The sequence below is a fragment of the Myodes glareolus genome, chromosome 20, assembly GCF_982192425.1.
Source record: "Myodes glareolus chromosome 20, mMyoGla1.1, whole genome shotgun sequence".
Lineage (NCBI taxonomy): Eukaryota > Metazoa > Chordata > Mammalia > Rodentia > Cricetidae > Myodes > Myodes glareolus.
In genome coordinates, this window is record NC_142045.1 from 36,520,325 (window position 1) to 36,541,175 (window position 20,851).

Genomic DNA, 20,851 nt, shown 5'->3' on the forward strand with positions numbered 1-20,851 from the left:
AGAAGAAAGAATTCCAGGGCATCCAGAGGATTCTTTTTAGTGAAAATAATAGAAAGGTTTTTATTGGGGAAAACTGGGCATATTGGTATAGAAAATATTCCCTCCCTCCCCATCCTGTGTGGAGCAGTGCACATTCTCGTACGTGGTGAGTTCCAGGTTATATTTTTAACAGACTTGAATGACACTGTTGGAGAATTTAGAATTTTATTTAATTAAACTTGATATTGATTACCTGAAAAGAGGTAGTTGCCATGACCCAATAATTTCAATTGGTTTTTAGAAAGTTTATTTGAACAGTCTATGAAGGAAATGATTAACTTAAAGAAAGATAAAAATAACTTTGAAGAAAGATCATGAACATCATTGAATCAGATAAAGATTTTCCTACTCTGCCAGTAATGGTCACTTCCCTAGTATTCCTTCCAAAAGAGAAAAATTGGAAGTCAGATGTAGAAATCAATGTTAAGTCCTAGAAAATCAGGAGAAAAGAATGAACAAGAGTTAAGTAGGACAAATAGTTTTGGAGAATGACCAGAATTGGTAACAAACATAAGAAAAGAAGAGGAGATCCATAGCGTTGGTACTCTAAGAAAAGAGACCTCAGGTGTTTCTTAGAGAGCAGGCATATGGTTTTGTTTTTGTTTTGTTTACTTTTTAAATATTTGTATACATATATTGACTGGAAGAGTGGAAGATCTGAGTAAGGTTCATGTTTTATACACCACATACACACACCACACATACACACACACACACCACACATACACACACATATGCACACACAATATTTTTCTTTGTAGGGAAAATACAGTCTATAGTAAGTTTGTTAATTTTAGATATTTAAAGTTAAGAAGCTTGGACATTAACAAGTCGACCTGACTAGCTTTAGTTAACTACCACGTGTGCGGATGACTGTCATACTAGAATTATGAGAATAGTCAGCAAGAAACACAATGTACCCTGAAGATGAAAACAAGGAGGCGGCTACTGGCGGGAAATTGTAGGTTTTAACACAGATGGTATAATTATCTCATATACTATCTGTTCATTTACTGCCCCATTTAGTCCCACATCGTGGCATATTATTATTTAAACTAAACATGGCTTAGCTTTTTAATGTTCAGTAACATTTTTATAATGAAATTAGAAATTAACCTTGCCAGGAAAAAGAAGTTTACATTTTAATTTTATAATAATGTGTTTATATATAGAAAAATAGACTAATATCTTCATATTAATTTTATATATATTTTAAAAGTGAAGGGCTATTTTATATAGACCTTTTTCATAAATTCCTATTAAATTAAATTGTTTTTGTATAATGATAAAAATATATTGTAAGAAAAATATTTTTTAATGTTATACCAGAGACCACATATTATATCTTAAGAACAACTATAACCCTGTGAACATGCACATTTTAAATCCAGTGTGTAGGATGTGTGACTTGAACTTAGACACTCATGAGAAACACTTGCTATCTAGCTTTGACAACCCTCACAGCCTCTATGGTACAAAAATATTCCTAAGTGTTTCATAACAAGGGCAGTTAATTTTTTATCTTGTCTTATAGACAGGACAAGAGAGATATAAAGACAAAGACTGAGAGGGCAGAGGGTTCAATACGGAGGAAATGAAGATAACGTACATGCAGATATAGATGCAGATATGAACACTAGGTGACAGCTTGTAAGCCTTATTCTTATACTCAAAAGAGACAAACTGTCTTCATTAGAACTATTCCTCACAGACTTACCTTCTTTTTACAAGTTTCTAATTGACAATCTAAAGTACTTCATGCTTTGTCCATGTAAATAATCCCTACGCAATCAGTGCTTTATTAAATCAAATTGCTACATTCCAGAAATCCAATACAAGGTTACAATGAAGAAAGTACTACGATCATAGAATCTTCCAAAGAACAATTTTATTCAGTATTTGGAAATTGATAGGCACTAGAGTAAATAATGTAGTATTAGATAACTTAACAGGTCTTTGGGTTGTGTGCTACAATCTTCAATAAATAACACTTGTCATTGAAACTAGAATGTCTTCTTTCTGCCAGGAACAATCTATGTTTTATTCCTGTCAGAATCATTTCCACATCTCATAAATACCCACAAAAGAAATGAAATAGATTCATTTTCCTCCTTTTATATCTGTGCATTCCTGGAAACAGTTTCATCCTCGGTTTCCAGGCACTGGCTCCACCTGTCAGTTGTTTGTCATCTCCTTTTTATCAAAGCCCCTGGTTATTGGTGCCAAAACATAGATGCCTCAAATGCAAGTGACTCTAAAAACTTTGAACATTGTTTTTCTATCACAAAAACTGAACACACAGAACACGCAGTACCAATATATGTTTCCATTTATTTTACTTTTAGACTCGTCAGGGATTGTATGAATACAAATATTGACTTCCAAAACTGAGATTAAAGGAAACAGTTTAAATGTTTTCAAATTGTAGTATGATAGTATAAATTCTTTAATGTAAAGTGAACAACTAACATTCGAAATAGCGGATGTAAGTTGAAAGATCATTGCTGATAACCTTACATCAACACCAATTATATATTCATCATTTCAGTGGAGAAATGTCAGTAGTTTTGCTATTTGTTCTAACTTTTGTATCATTGGTATGCCACTCCACAGTTTTATATATAAGAAAGTTTAAAACCATTACTGAATTTTGTGGAAATGGTTGTATTTAATTTTTTTTAAAAAAATATTAAACGCTGATTAAAAGGGAAGATACCACAATTGCTTCACCCTCGGTGAAATTCCCTTTACCATATAGCTGTAAGGCATGTGTTTTAGGCAAGAATTGATGTGGGAGGATCCTCTGTATGCTGTGAATATATTTTATGGCTTATGGAGGAATATAGCAAGGTAAGAAATTCAAGCAGAGATATAGGAGGAAAGAAGGTATATATTGGCAGATGCTACAAAGCTGCCCAAGAAGCAAGAGGTAACAAACCACAAGCATCGTGGTAAAATATGAAATAATAGAAAAGGATTCATTTACGAGATAAAAGCTAGCTAGGAATATGCCTGAGCCATTGTTTCAAACAGTGTTATAATAATGAAGTTTCTGTGTGATTATTTGGGTCTGGGTGACCAGGAAATGAAAGTAGAGCTTCATAAAGGCACCCAATCATTTGGGACTAATCTACATAGCTAGCCTTCCACTTCAGTCTGGGTGCTTGTATACCGACTCAGGATTTGGATGGAAGTAGTTGAAAGCAGGCCAGAGGCTCAGCCCTTCCTGCCTGGGCTACTGACCAGATTGGGTATGCTAGGCATGCAAAGGCAAGAGAGCATTGTGAATTTCCGCCATCATACACAGCGACATTTCCAGAACATAAACCTACTGCATCGGCGAAATGGACTTTATTCAGGCAAAAAGGGTTTATATGCTGCATGCTGCTGACAAGACTTGAGGTGCTGAGCATGACTCCCACCCAGAAGTCCCAGAGCTGCTGGTGAATGTACCTCCCCCATGTAAAAAGGCCAAGAAAAGAAGAGACAGCATTCAGGGCTGTGGGGACCACACTGTTTACCATTTCAAAAGTACTCCATGTAAGAAAAGAATTTCAGATACACAAAAAGATAGATTCAGGCAGAAATAAACTTCTGAATAGATCATAGTGTGTTTTAAAAAACGTACATAGGCTTAAGAAATAGAGAAAATGGGTATAGGGAGTTATTGAAAGAAATAGTTTTAAAAACAAAACAAGGTTTTTAGGAGACAGTAAAAGTAATGTAAAATAGTACAGATAGTCATAGATTAAAGAAGTAAAGAATAATGTAAATATTAAAAAGTAATAGAGCTTACAAATCATGTACAGATGAAAATATACAAAGTATCTGGTTTATATTTACTATTATGCTTTTTTTTGTATTTTTTTGGCTGTGAATGAGCTAAGTACAGAGAGACATTTCCTTGGATGGGCTGCTAAGTTAAGTCAAAATATATTACATTTATCTTGACTTCAAAATTTAAATCTAAGGAAAGTACTTTTTAAAAGAGGTTCTGCTTTGTTTCCACAGAGAATAGAAAGCTACCAATTCTTTTCAGATGATGGGGTTTGATGCAAAAAGAAGCCCTGAAATGTCTCTGTGAACCCTAAAAATACTTCACCCAATAAATGACAGGAAGTAGTTTGGAAAAAACTATGTTCAAGTTCCTAAAATAATTGTTTATAAATGTTTGTTTTCATTTTTGAAAAGTTGATTATGAATGTGTAATGGTCATAGTTAATTTATTTAAAAAATTAAAAAGGATATGATACAAAGATGAATACTTTGCATTGGTATGGGTCTTGGTCTATTGATACAAATTTAAGATCAATTTTGTTACATTGTGTATATGTATTTCTGTTCTTGGTTAAGGTACTGTGTTGTACATCTCATTTAAAATATAATATAGAGTTATGAAATTATGATTAATAAATAATAACCCACAATAATCAAAGTTTTAATTATGTTAAAATTATATGTTAGGTTTTCTAGATATACAAAGATATATTTCAGTTACATAGATAATCTTCAGCACTTCAAAAAACTATAGAGTATGGCATTTAAAATTTTTTAAGAACTTAGAATTTTCTCTGCACTGATTCATGTCTACTTCTTGCAGCACCAATTATCTTAAAGATGTTGATAGGCATTGAAGAAACTCGTTATGAAATTTGCATTTGATGTGACAAGCCTAGCCATTTGGGCAAGAAACTGCTCTTACCTGGGACGATTGATCGCAGGCGATATAAGCTAGACATGCAGGACTCACAGGAAAATGCTTGCTGAACTTGCGTAAAAAAGTGAGACAGTCCTTCAGATTTCCTGCTTCATGAAAGTCTACCAGACATTCTGCAGGGCACAGAAAACTGTGACTAACGAACTTTCAATATAGGTGAAACAAGTTTGCCTGGCAATCTTGCCTACTTCTAATATCCAGGAGGATAACTATATGATTTTCTTCAGGTTCACCTTCTTATTTAGATTCTCTAGGATCACAAATTATAGACTCAAAGACCTTTAACTATGGATAGAATCCACTTATGAGTGAGTACATACCATATTCCTCTTTTTGGGTCTGGCTTACCTCACTCAGTAAAGCGTTTTCTATTTCCATCCATTTGCATGCAAAATTCAAGATGTCACTGCTTTTTACCGTTGAGTAAAACTCTAATGTGTATATGTTCCACACCTTTTTTTAACCATTCTTCTATTGAGGGGCACCTAGGTTGTTTCCAGGTTCTGGCTATTACAAATAGTGCTGCTATGAACATAGTTGAACAAATGCTTTTGTAGTATGTTAGGGAATCTCTAGGGTATATTCCCAAGAGTGGAATTGCTGGGTCCTGAGGGAGGTTGACTCCCAGTTTCCTGAGAAACCGCCACACTGATTTCCACAGTGGCTGCACAAGTTTGCATTTCCACCAACAATGAATGAGTGTTCCCCTCACTCCACATCCTCTCCAGCATAGGCCATCATTGGTGTTTTTGATTTAGCTAATCTGACAGGTGTAAGATGGTATCTCAGTGTGGTTTTGATTTGCATTTCCCTGATCGCTAAGGAGGTTGAGCATGTCCTTAAGTGTCTTCTGACCATTCGAAGTTCATGTCTTGTGAATTCTCTGTTCAGTTCAGTACCCCCATTTTTCAATTGGATTAATTAGAGTTTTAGCGTCTAGTTTCTTGAGTTCTTTGTATATTTTGGAGATCAGACCTTTGTCTGATGAGGGGTTGGTGAAGATCTTCTCCCATTCGGAAGGTAGCCTTTTTGTCTTACTGACAGTGTCCTTTGCTTTATAGAAGCTCTCAGTTTCAGTATCTTTCAGGTGTCTGCTTTATGGAAAAGTCTCTCAGATACTATGGGCCAATAGGCTGAAGATGGATGCCCCAACATTACAGAAGAACTTTGGGTGACTGTCCAGGCAGTAAGACGTCTCTGTCAATACTAGAGTTTTGGAAGTTTTTACAGTGCACTTCCAGTTTCCCTAGGTAATATTAAATCCCTCTGGGTTGTTTAATGGAGTTGAAGATGGATAGCCATAATTATAGTATTCTTTAGTTATGATAGAAGATGAATTCTATATGAAGCTTTAGACTCACTAAAAATATTGTAACTGTACTTATTCCCTGACACCTCTTTTGTTATATGCAATTTTACTATATTAAATTAAAACCTTTCTTTTTATTTAGACAGAAAATGGGAGATGATGTAGGAGTCCCTCTATATGTTGAGAATATGTTAAATTACCATTGGTTAATAGAGAATCCTTTTGTCCTATGGCAGAGCAGAATATAACAAGGTTGGAAATCCAAGCAGAGATAGGGGAGGAAAAAAAACAAAGCTAAAAAGACATCATGTAGCTGCCCAAGAAACAAGAGATAATAATAGAAATGGATTAACTTAAGATATGAGATAGCTAGAAATATGCCTGAGCCATTGGATAAACAGTGTTGTAATTAATATAGATTTTTGTGATTATTCAAGTCTGGACAGCCAAAAAACAAAAGGAGAGTTTTGATTACAGTTATTATATTTATTTCTCTTTTATCCTGTATTTGAATGGTGCATACCACATTATTCTCAGTACTCAGGGTATCTTGAGAAACATAACATCAAGGGATCTCACTTAGGGAAGTTTCTAATAATCATTTTTCATGTACATGTTAATATATACTTTGAGAAACATTCTTCCTCATATAGAAAACTTGGCACAATCAGGTGACTTTTGTTTGGAAAAAATTGAAGCATCCTCATCTGTACATGTTATGCCCTAGTGATCAAGTTTTTATTTTCCCATTGATCTTCTATTTTTTGAATTATTTTATCTATCTATAAAACCTTCACACAGGAATGGGTCTGTATGAGAACCCAATGCTTAACTGGAAAAGTGGTATGCAACTTTTTAATGCCATAATTATAGAAATATATTCAAATTATTTAAAATGTAATTTATTAGCATGTAAATATTGGGCAAATCGTGAATTTCATAAAGTTGTTTTTGTTCAAGTAAAATATGTACTTTGATTAGATTTATTCTCTGTTTGTTGTCCTTCCCTGAAATGCATAACATTCTCATTTCAATAATTCTCTGTTATATTTCTGTTTTATATTTTTTTAGGTTACACTTTTTTTTATTCTGAGTTTATTTCACAACCTAGCTTCAGTGAGCAACATGTAAGCAGTTGTTGTTGGTTATTGTAGCTATGTAATCAGGAATGGAATAACTGGATAATATGTAGTTTTAATATTTAGTATTGCACCAAATGAATATATAAATTTCATTTTTGAGTTAGCATTAGATATATGGCATGTTCATGTATATATATTTCATTGTACTTGCTTTAAGTATTTCCTCTTTTCTCCTACAAGTCCATTTGTCTCTCATATTTGTTCTGCATCCACATTGTCACCAAATAGTCATTCTTCCTTCATGGTCTTCTTTGATCATTTATGTTATAAGCGTATTTGATTTAACAATAGATTCCATATGTAAAGGATAACATATATTATTTAACTTTTTTAGTCTAGTTATATTGATTAACATTGTAATCTCTTTGTTTCATTCACTTTCATGAAAATGTTATAGGTTCATTTCCGTTGTGGATGTAAAGTATCCATATTTTATTTATCCATGATAGGACATATATCTAGGCTGTGAATATGGTAAATCTTGGAATCTTCAAGTAATTCACTCAGTTTTTCCTTCAATAATTAAAAATTTTCAATTTCAGGGTTTTACTGTTCTAGTTTATTGGCAGTTGGTATTTTTATATTAAATAGATTTGTTTTCTTGAGTTATTTCTCAGCTTGTTCATTTTGCTACATACAAATTGTTGATTTTTGAAGACTGGTTTTATATATTGCCAGTGTGATAGAAGAATATTCTAATCTAGTTTGTTAGTCATATCTTAGGGTTGTTAAACATAGGAATACAGGAACATTCATAATTAATGATTTTCTTTAGTATAACGGTTCAAAAAGCTTCACAGATCTTGAAAAGTTTGTTATAAATAAGGTCTGTTATTTGCCATTTTTAAGATTTTATTTGGTAATGTAGAAGATGGTTATTAAGAAATAATTATTTTTTATCTTTTCATCAGGTAATGTAAAAGTTTCTCAGTGATACTCATAAAAATCACATCAGTATCATTTAATACAATCACAAACATGATTTATCAATCTAGAGAATGGATAATTCTTATTAAATAATCAAGGTACAATAAAATACAATGGAACATATTAACTTTCCAATATGAAAAGGATAGACTATGAAACAAAATATAAGATAGATAGCACACATCTAAAAATCAAATTACTGTGTTGGACTCCTTTATTATGTCACTTAATGAGTGAGACAATCAATGTAAATTACAGTTCGTTATTTCTGAATTTTTAGAATGGGTTGACTTTTATCTGTTATTTAAGATGTGCTTGTATATACTCATATCTAAATTTCAAATGTTTTCAAATTTACCATATTGACATCAAATTGAAATAGAAGTCATTAAAGTAGATTTATGATGTAGGAGGTCCTTTTGCCTTTGTGTTGCTTTCATTGGTTAATAAAAAACTGCTTTGGACCTGTTGATAGGGAAGAATTTAGGTAGATAGGGAAGACAGAGCTGAATGCTGGGAGAAAGAAGGGTGGAGTTGGAGATAAGCCATGAATCTGCCAGAGACAGATGCTGGGAATTTTTCCCAGGTAAGCAATTGCCACGTGGCAATACACAGATTAATAGAAATGGGCTAAATTAAGATGTAAGAATTAGCCAATAAGAAACTAGAGCTACACCTTTAGCCCCCTTGTCTAAAATCAAGTGTTCATGGGTTTGTGGGTTAATATCTGGGTCTTCTATTCGATTCCATAGGTCGACTTCTCTGTTCTTATGCCAGTACCAAGCTGTTTTCAATACTGTAGCTGTGTAATAGATTTTGAAGTCAGGGATGGTTATACCTCCAGACGTTCCTTTATTATATAAGATTGTTTTGGCTATCCTGGGTTTTTTGTTTTTCCATATAAAATTAATTATTATTTTCTCAAGGTCTGTGAAGAAGTTTGATGGGATGTTGATGGGGATTGCATTGAATATATAGATTGCTCTTGGTAGAATTGCCATTTTTACTATGTTGATCCTCCCAATCCAAGAGCAAGGGAGATCTTTCCATTTTCTGGTATCCTCCTCAATTTCTTTCATCAAAGACTTAAAGTTCTTGTCAAATAGGTCTTTCACTTCCTTGGTCAGAGTTATCCCAAGATATTTTATGCTATTTGTGGCTATCGTGAAAGGTGAAGTTTCTCTGATTTCCCTCCTTGCTTCTTTATCTTTTGTGTATATAAGGGCAACTGATTTTTTGGAGTAGATCTTGTATCCTGCCACATTACTAAAGGTGTGCAATGGAAGAAGGAAAGCATCTTTAACAAATGGTGCTGGCATAACTGGATGTCAACCTGTAGAAGAATGAAAGTAGATCCATATCTATCACCAAGCACAAAATTCAAGTCCAAATGGATTAAAGACCTCAACATTAATCTGACCACTTTGAACCAGATAGAAGAGAAAGTGGAAATAGTCTACAAGACATAGGGACAGGAGACCACTTCCTAGGTAGAACCTCAGTAGCACAGACAATAAGAGAATCAATGAATAAATGGGACCTCCTGAAACTGAGAAGCTTCTGTAAAGCAAAGGACACCGTCAGTAAGACAAAAAGGCTACCTTCGGACTGGGAGAAGATCTTCATCAACTCCTCATCAGACAAAGGTCTGATCTCCAAAATATACAAAGAACTCAAGAAACTAGACAATAAAACTCTAATTAACCCAGTTAAAAAATGGGGTGCTGATCTTAACAGAGAATTCTCAACAGAAGAACTCTGAATGGCCAAAAGACACTAAAGGTCATGCTCAATATCCTTAGGATCAGGGAAATGCAAATCAAAACAACTATGAGATACCATTTTACACCGGTCAGATTAGCTAATATCAAAAACACCAATGATAGCCTATGCTGGAGAGGATATGGAGAGAGGGGAGCTCTCATCCCTTGTTGGTGGGAATGCAAACTTGTGCAGTCACTGTGGAAGTCAGTGTGGCGGTTTCTCAGGAAACTGGGAGTCAACCTCCCTCAAGACCCAGCAATTCCACTCTTGGGAATATACCCAAGAGATGCCCTATCATACTACAAAAAGTATTTGTTCAACTATGTTCATAGCTGCACTATTTGTAATAGCCAGAACCTGGAAACAACCTAGGTGCCCCTCAATAGAAGAATGGTTAAAAAAGGTGTGGAACATATATACACTAGAGTTTTACTCAGCGGTAAAAAAAAAATGACATCTTGAATTTTGCATGCAAATGGATGGACATAGAAAACGCTTTACTGAGTGAGGTAAGCCAGACCCAAAAAGAGGAATATGGTATGTATTCACTCATAAGTGGATTCTAGCCATAATTAAAGGTCTTTGAGCCTATTATTCGTGATCCTCGAGAAGCTAAATAAGAAGGTGAACCTGAAGAAAATCATGTACTTATCCTCCTGGGGAGAAATAGATAAGAGTCCCAGGTAACCTCGGTTGCATGGGGGGGGAGGGTTGTTGGAAGGGGAGAGGGTTAGAGAGAAGGGAGTAGGGGAGGAATGGGGAAAACTCGGGGGATTGGGATGGAGGGAGGGAGGAAGGATGGATATGGGATCAGGGAAGAATATATCTCAACTAAGGGAGTCATTTTAGGGTTTACATGACACTTGATTATAAATGGGATCCCAGGTCCAAGGAGAGATCCCTCGATTGTTCTAGGAGAGGAGTGCCTGAACCGGCCTTGGCCTATAACCATACTGATGAATATTTTGCTTATCACCATAGCACCTGCATCTGGTGATGGATGGAGATAGAGACAGAGACCCACATTGGAACACTGGACTTAACTCCCTAGGTCCAAACGAGAAGCAGAAGGAAAGAGAACGTGAGCAAAGAAGGCAAGACCAGAGGGAACCTTCATCCGAGGATGGATGGCGATACAGAGGGAGACCCACATTGGAGCACCGGACTGAGCCCTCCATGGTCCAAATGAGGAGTAGAAGGAGGAAGAACATGAAAAAGGAAATCAGGACCGCGAGGGGTGTGATCACCCACTGATACAAGGGGACTCATCTAATGAGAGTTCACCAAGGCCAGTTGGACTGGGACTGAACGAGCATGTGATCCAACCAGATTCTCTGAATGTGGCTGGCCTGGAGTCTTTCTGAAAAGCCATTGACAATGACACTGGGACTTGTTTCCTCTGCATATACTGGATTTTTGGGATCCAGTCTGTTTGGATACTCACCTTCCTGGACCTGGAGGGAGGAGGGAGGAATTTGAACTTCCCACAGGGCAGGAAGCCCTGACTGCTCTTAGGGATGGGGAGGGAGGAGGAGGGGGAGTGGGGGGAGTGGGAGGGTATTGGGAGGAGGGGCGGAAATGGAAACTTTTATAATTTAATAAACTTTGAAAAAAGAAACTAGAGCTAAGGGTCAAGCACTGATTTAATTAATACAGTTGCTATGTGGTTATTTCGGGACTAATCTAGCCAGGTAATTGGGACAAACAAGCACCCTTTTTTGTGCAATGAATGTACAAACAGATGTTTACATCCAGACATATAAAAATAGACAGGGAGAGATATTTGATTTTAACCTGATTTTTTATTTGCTAGCCGCTACAGTTTATCAAAAACATTACCTTTTAATCACAACTAGCAAAATAGTTCATCGGCTTTGTTTAGAATAGATCTTGCAACCCTCAATATACTAATTCAACTGGTTTATTTTGATCTTCATTAACTTTTAAAAAGCAACTATTTCAAGAGAAAATATCTAAGATTAAAGTCAAGATGAAAAATAAGATTTTGTTCCATATTCTCTTTGGATCAGGAAGAAGGCTCACTGTTCTTTTATGTAGAAACATTAGATTTAGAGGAAGATTGACTCTTCAAAGAGACAGGTGTAAAGGGCTTACAACATGACAATGAGGAGTCAACAAAGACTTGAGGAAGGAAAACCTGCTTTATCATTTCACTTTCCAAGCATTTTTCCTTTCTTCAGTTTGATGTTTTTCTTTTATCTTGTTTTTTTTTCTGGAAATTGTTCATCTCCCACTACTTTTACTATTTAAATTAATTTCCATCTCTTTGTGTGCTAAACATTTACAATGATATCACATTCAATTCTGTTAAGATTTTAAACTTTTATTCCAGAAAAAGGATTATTTCACAACTAAATGTTTCCATTGATTGTCACTACTAGTCAGTTCATTCTTATCTTTGAGATTTGATGAGAGTATCATACTGAATCTCTTTTACAGATTAACTATAACTTAAAATATTTTTACTTCCAAATTCTGGTCCTCTTTAACTATGTCTTTGCAGCTTTCCAAGTTATTTATGTATAATTGATTAACTTCAGGAATTTAGCTACAAATGAACAAATCTTTATGAGTAACTACTGTAAGTGAATATAAGGAAAAGAAAGGGTGTGGTATTTGAAGAAAGGTGAAAGAAAGAAACAGAGAGGGTGTCCATTCTTTACTGACATATGGGTTGCAAGAAATATTTCATGGTTTTAGAGTGGTTTTAGAGTGCTAACAGCTGGTTTATGCTGCTATATTAACTGAGCACAGTGTATTAGTAAATATTAACACTAAAAGAAAAGTCCCAAATCCAAGGATTATAAATAATTATTTCCATTTCTATGTGTGTGCTTTGTATGCCTACCACTCCCCCACAATCTTACTACACATTTTAGGCTTTAGTCTTTCCAAGAATAATTTTCTTATTGGTTGTCGTCAATTCTGAATCCATATGAACACAAACAACAAAAACAAACTCATTGGCTTCCATATTATTTCCTATATCTTCATTTATATATTCATAGATATACATAATTTTATATGTATGTATATATGAATATATAATAATAATTTAAAAGATATCAACTTCAGAAGGAGGTATTGGAAGTAATTAATGGAGAACAGTTGAAGTGATTGGATGTAGGCAAAGGGGACGAGAGAGTGATGCAATTCTATTTCAATTAAAACATATTGGAAAACAAAATAAATAATTAAGAAGAATCAATTTTGTATTACTTTGGGAAATATAAATGTGCATACACATAAAAAGGAAGAGATACATAAATTTTTGACAAATTTCACAGATTCTTGACCTAAAGCTATACCTATCTTATTGAACATGTTGCAAATTTAGCAAACATACTTCAGAACTGTAAGTCAATTTTGTCTTACAGTTACCCATTAAATGAAAAATCTCTGACTATTAACTAAATGTGAATGTATTTGATTTGGATGTTATTATATTGACAAAATTATACAGAAATTCATTTAGCATCAATCAGTCATAAAATTGCTACATTTCTTCAGTTTTCCTGTGTAGGAATTGCTTTATTCCCATGTGCTAGAATCTGTGGATAAAGTTAATGTGCCTTTTATTTTCTAAAGCCTCCAGACCTATACATAAAATTTTGTACATAATCTTTGGATGAAAGTTTTATTATTATGCTTATATCAAATAAGTAATGAATATAATACACTGTACATGTATAAAGATAAAATAAAAACAGAAAACATAAAATAAAAAAAAGTTTTCAAGTACGCCAAATTCCAACATGTTTGATATCTACTCTTGCTTACTTTTGGAGGGAATAATCTTTTTTAGTAAATGTGTATGTGTTGTTTTGTGTGCAAATGCAAACTGGTATGTCAGGGTAGGCATGTGGAGGTCAGAGCAGAAATACGGGGAATCAGTTCTCATTTTTTGTCATGAAGGAACTGAGATACAAACTCAGATGTGAGGTTGTATATGTGTTTCTCAAGGAGGCATCTTATCAGCATGGTTTTGAAACTTTTCATCTCATTAGTGAGTATGAGTAAATTGAAATCATGTTCAATAACAGATAGAGGATAGCTTTTTGACTAAATCACAAAATTTCACCAAAATTCATGCAGTTTTGAATAAAGTATGATTTGTCTTATTCTTTCATTCAAATGGTGGTGACAATACTAATAGAAGGCTAATATCCAGGGGGAAATGTCCAATTTGAAGGAATGAGCTCTAGATCTGAACTCTCCAGCTGTTTTGGGGAACTTTCAAAAAGCTTTAAACAAATCTGCTGCATGATTCAGCTATACCATCCTTGGCTTATGCTCAGTTTGCTCAACATCCTATTTCACAATTATTCAGTCAGTCATGCTCATTGCTGCTCTGTTCACAAGAGTTAGGAAGTAAAAGATCCTAAATGTCCTTTAGAGGATGAATAGATAATTAGTATGTGGTTTACATACACTGTGGAATTACAGGTAACTGTAAAGAAAAGTAAAATTATGAAATTTGCATTAAGGTTGATACAAGTAGAGAATGTAATAGTGAGAGAGAAAACCCAGGTGCAGAAAGACACACACCACACAAACTATCATCCAAGATTTCTAGCTCTATATCTCCAGATGTGAGAATATAACCTATAGTTACCACCAAAACCAGAAAAGTAAAAAGGTATCATTGATGCAGTGGGGCCATAAAACTTGGGAACAGCAAGGTATAATAAAATGAAAGGGGAAATGAAAAACTGGAGAGTTTTAGTTGTGGAGAATGGTGGAAGTTCAACAAAGAAGAGGGAGAAAGAAAGGAAAAATAATACTATGGATTCTTAAAAAGATTTATTGGCTCTCCTATTATTTTCCATATGAAGTTGAGTATTGTCCTTTCAAGGTCTGCGAAGAATTGTGTTGGGTTTTTGATGGGGATGGAATTGAAATCTATAGATTGTTTTTGGTAGAATTGCCATTTTTATTATGTTGATTCTACCTATGGGATACCATGGGAGAGCTTTTCATTTTCTGATATCTTCCTCAGTTTTTTTTCTTCAAAGACTTAAAGTTCTTGTTGAACAGGTCTTTCACTTCTCTGGTTAGTGTCATTCCAAGATATTTTGTGTTATTTGTGGCTACCATGAACAGTGATATTTTTCTGATTTCTTTCTCAGCTTCTTTATCATATGTATATGGGAAGGTTACACATTTTTTGAGTTGATCTTGTATCCTGTCACATGACTTAAGATATTTACCAGCTTTAGAAGTTCCCTAGTAGAGATTTTGGGGTGACTTTTGTGTACTATCATATCATCTGCAAATAATAAAAATTTGTCGCTTCCTTTTGAATTTGAATCCTCTTGATCTTTTGTTGTCATATTGCTCTAGGCAGAACTTCAAAAACTATGTCAGCTTGCTGTATATTGTTTTTATTTTGTTTATATGTGTTACTTGTATCCCTGATCTCTCCAAGATCTTTACCATGAAGTGGTATTAAATTTTGTCAAAAGATTTTTAAGCATCTAATGAGATGATCATATTTTTCAGTTTATTTATATTTATATATAAATATCATAAATTATATGTTTATATTTATTTGCATTGCCTCCCAAACAAGAAAAGCCCAGGGTCAGATGGTTTTAGTGCAGAATTCTACCAGAATTTCCAAGAAGAACTAATACCTATACTCCTCAAAAGTGTTCCACATCATAGAAACCGAAGGAATATTGTCAAATTCTTTTTGTGGGACTGCAGTTACCCTGATACCAAAACCACACAAAGGCTCAACCAAGAAAATGAATTACAGATAAACCTCACTCATTAACTAGATGAAAAATTCTCAATAAAATACTGGCAAACCAAATTCAAGAACACATTAAAAAAATTATCCACCATGATCAAGTCGGCTTCATCTCAGAGATGTAGGAATAGTTTAATAGATAAAAATCTATCAAAGTAATCCATCATATAAATAAACTGAAATAAAAGATATATGATAATCTCATTAGGTGCTGAAAAAGCTTTTGACAAAATCCAACACCCCTTCAAGATTAAGTTCTTGTAGAAATTACAGATACAAGAAACATATCTATACATAATAAAGGCAATATATAGCAAGTTGACAGCCAACATCAAATTAAATGGACAGAAACTCAAAGTAATTCCACTAAAATCAAGAACAGGAAAAGGCTTCCCACTCTCTCTGAATCTCTTCAACATAGTTTTTGAAGTTATGCCCAGAGCAATAATACAACAAAAGGAGATCAAATAGATTCAATTTCAAAAGAAAGAAAGCAAATTTTTGCTTTTTGCAGATGATATGATTTTATATATAATGTGTGTGTGTGTGTGTGTGTGTGTGTGTGTGTGTGTGTGTGCAAAAACTCTACAAGGGAACTCCTACAGCTAATAAATCCCTCCAGTGATGCAGCAGGAAACAAGATCAACTCAAAAAAATCATTAGTCCTCTTATATACAAATAATAAATGGATGAGTAAGAAATCAGAGAAACATCACCCATCTCAATAGCAAAAAATAATATAAAATATCTTTGAGTAACACTAACCAAAGAAATGAAAGACACATTCAACAAGAACTTTAAGTGTCTTAAGAAAGAAATTAAAGAAGATACCAGAAAATGGAAAGATCTTCCATGTTCTTGAATAAGTAGAATAAATATAATAAAATGGTAATCCTACCAAAAGCAATCTACAGGTTCAATGCAATCCCCATCAAAATCCCAACACAATTTTTCAAAGACCTTGAAAGTGCAATAATCAACTTCATATAGAAAAACAAGAATCAAAGAATCACCAAAGCAATCATGGACAATAAAGAGATACAAGAGATCACCATCCCTGATATCAAACCCTATTATAGAACTAAAAGTAATGAAAATACCTTGGTATTGGTATAGAATCAGAGAGATTGACCAGGAAAATTCAATTAAACAAGGATATTAATCCACCCACCTCAGAAAACCTGATTTTTGACAAAGAAGCTAAAATTATACAATGAAAAAAAAGAAAGTATCTTCGTAAATGGTAGTGGCATAACTGGATGTCAATATGTATAAAGAATGAAAATAGATCCATATCTATCCCCATGCACCAAACTGAAGTTCAAATGGATTAAAGACCTCAATATGTATACAACCACACTGAACCTGAAAGAAGAGAAAGTGGGAAATTGCCTTCAATGCATGGGCACAAGAGACCACTTCCTAAATATAACACCAGTAGCACAGACATTAAGTGCAACAATAAATAAACAGAACCTCCTAAAACTGAGAACCTTCTGTAAAGCAAAGGACAGAGTCAATAAGACAGGAAGGTAGCCTACTGAATGGGAAAAGATCTTCACCAACCCCACATCAGACAGAGGACTGATCTCCAAAATATATTTTAAAAAACTCAAAAAATTAGACATCAAAATTTCAAATAATCCAGTTAAAAATAGGGCACAGAACTAAACAAAGAATTCTCTACTGAAGAATCTCAAATAGCTGAAAGACACTTAAGGAAATGTTCAACATCCTTAGCCATGATCAAAACAACTCTGAGATACCATCTTACACCAGTCAGAATGACTAAAATTAAAACCATCAATGATAGCTTATGCTGGAGAGGATGTGGAATAGGGGGAGCACTCCTCAATTTCTGGTGGGAATGCAAACTTATGCAACCACTTTGCAAATCAGTATGGCAGTTTCTCAGAAAATTGGGAATCAACCTACCTCAGGATCCAGCAATACCACTCTTGGGCATATAGCATACTGTAAGGACATATGTTCAACTATGCTCATAGCAGCATTATTTGTAATAGCCAGAACCTGGAAACAACCTATCTTCCCTCAACCAAAAATGGTTAAAGAAAATGTGACACTTTTACACATTTGAGTACTACTCAGCAGTAAAAGAAAATGACATCTTGAAATATGCCTGCAATGATGGAACTAGAAAACTCTATCCTGAGTGAGGTAAGCCAAACCCAAAAAGATGAACATGGTATGCACTCATTCATAAGTGAATACTAGTTGTATTGTATGTATAGTTCGTGATCCTAGAGAAACTAAGTAACAAGGTGAACCCTAAGAAAAACATACATAGATCCATCTGGAAAGGCCACATAGACATGATCTCCTGTCAAAATTGAGAGCATGGGGGTAGGGAAAGTAGGGAGGGCAGAAAGAGAAGACAATGGCAGAAGGGGAGGCAGGGAGGAGAACTTGAGGGAATGGGATTATCAAGCTGAGAGGAAGGAAAGTGATAGTTAAATTGAAGGAGCCATTTTGGGTCTATCAAGAAACCTGGCACTAGAGAAATTCTCAGGAATCCACAAGGATGACCCCAACTAAGACCTTAAGCAATAGAAGAGAGGGTGCCCCAACTGGCCTTGCCCTGAAGACAGACTGATAAATATATTAAATATCGCCATTGAACCTTTATTCAGATACTGATGGAAACAGAAACGAGACCTGCATTGGAGCACTGACTGAGTTCCCAAAGTCCAGTTGAAGAGTGAGTGGGAAGAGTGAGAATATGAGCAAAGAGGTCAAGATCATGATGGGTACACCCACTGAAACAGCTCACCTGAACTAATGGGAGCTCACCAGTACCTGTCAGACACGGAACCAAACAGCTTAGGTCCAAACTAGTTCCTCTGAATGTGAGTGACAGTTGTATGGCTGGGGCAGACTGCAGGACCACTTGCAGTGGCACTAGGATTTTTCTCTACTGCTTGTACTGGCTTTTTGGAAACCTAATTTCTTTGTATAGATACCTTGCTCAGCCTAGATATAGAAGGGAGGGCCTTGGACCTTCCACAAAGCAATGTGCCTTACCTTCTCTGAGGAGTGGATGGGGTGGGATGGAGAAATAGGTGGAAGGAATGGGAGGAGGTGAGTAGGAACTGGGATTAGTATTTGAAATGAAATAAAAAGATAGTTAGTCTTTAGCTTTATTATTTTTTAAAAAGAAAACAAACTATCTTTTTATTTCATTTCAAATACTAATCCCAGTTCCTACTCACCTCCTCCCATTCCTTCCACCTATTTCTCCATCCCACCCCATCCACTCCTCAGAGAAGGTAAGGCACATTGCTTTGTGGAAGGTCCAAGGCCCTCCCTTCTATATCTAGGCTGAGCAAGGTATCTATACAAAGAAATTAGGTTTCCAAAAAGCCAGTACAAGCAGTAGAGAAAAATCCTAGTGCCACTGCAAGTGGTCCTGCAGTCTGCCCCAGCCATACAACTGTCACTCACATTCAGAGGAACTAGTTTGGACCTAAGCTGTTTGGTTCCGTGTCTGACAGGTACTGGTGAGCTCCCATTAGTTCAGGTGAGCTGTTTCAGTGGGTGTACCCATCATGATCTTGACCTCTTTGCTCATATTCTCACTCTTCCCACTCACTCTTCAACTGGACTTTGGGAACTCAGTCAGTGCTCCAATGCAGGTCTCGTTTCTGTTTCCATCAGTATCTGAATAAAGGTTCAATGGCGATATTTAATATATTTATCAGTCTGTCTTCAGGGCAAGGCCAGTTGGGGCACCCTCTCTTCTATTGCTTAAGGTCTTAGTTGGGGTCATCCTTGTGGATTCCTGAGAATTTCTCTAGTGCCAGGTTTCTTGATAGACCCAAAATGGCTCCTTCAATTTAACTATCACTTTCCTTCCTCTCAGCTTGATAATCCCATTCCCTCAAGTTCTCCTCCCTGCCTCCCCTTCTGCCATTGTCTTCTCTTTCTGCCCTCCCTACTTTCCCTACCCCCATGCTCTCAATTTTGACAGGAGATCATGTCTATGTGGCCTTTCCAGATGGATCTATGTATGTTTTTCTTAGGGTTCACCTTGTTACTTAGTTTCTCTAGGATCACGAACTATACATACAATACAACTAGTATTCACTTATGAATGAGTGCATACCATGTTCATCTTTTTGGGTTTGGCTTACTTCACTCAGGATAGAGTTTTCTAGTTCCATCATTGCAGGCATATTTCAAGATGTCATTTTCTTTTACTGCTGAGTAGTACTCAAATGTGTAAAAGTGTCACATTTTCTTTAACCATTTTTGGTTGAGGGAAGATAGGTTGTTTCCAGGTTCTGGCTATTACAAATAATGCTGCTATGAGCATAGTTGAACATATGTCCTTACAGTATGCTATATGCCCAAGAGTGGTATTGCTGGATCCTGAGGTAGGTTGATTCCCAATTTTCTGAGAAACTGCCATACTGATTTGCAAAGTGGTTGCATAAGTTTGCATTCCCACCAGAAATTGAGGAGTGCTCCCCCTATTCCACATCCTCTCCAGCATAAGCTATCATTGATGGTTTTAATTTTAGTCATTCTGACTGGTGTAAGATGGTATCTCAGAGTTGTTTTGATCATGGCTAAGGATGTTGAACATTTCCTTAAGTGTCTTTCAGCTATTTGAGATTCTTCAGTAGAGAATTCTTTGTTTAGTTCTGTGCCCTATTTTTAACTGGATTATTTGAAATTTTGATGTCTAATTTTTTGAGTTTTTTAAAATATATTTTGGAGATCAGTCCTCTGTCTGATGTGGGGTTGGTGAAGATCTTTTCCCATTCAGTAGGCTACCTTCCTGTCTTATTGACTCTGTCCTTTGCTTTACAGAAGGTTCTCAGTTTTAGGAGGTTCTGTTTATTTATTGTTGCACTTAATGTCTGTGCTACTGGTGTTATATTTAGGAAGTGGTCTCTTGTGCCCATGCATTGAAGGCAATTTCCCACTTTCTCTTCTTTCAGGTTCAGTGTGGTTGTATACATATTGAGGTCTTTAATCCATTTGAACTTCAGTTTGGTGCATGGGGATAGATATGGATCTATTTTCATTCTTTATACATATTGACATCCAGTTATGCCACTACCATTTACGAAGATACTTTCTTTTTTTTCATTGTATAATTTTAGCTTCTTTGTCAAAAATCAGGTTTTCTGAGGTGGGTGGATTAATATCCT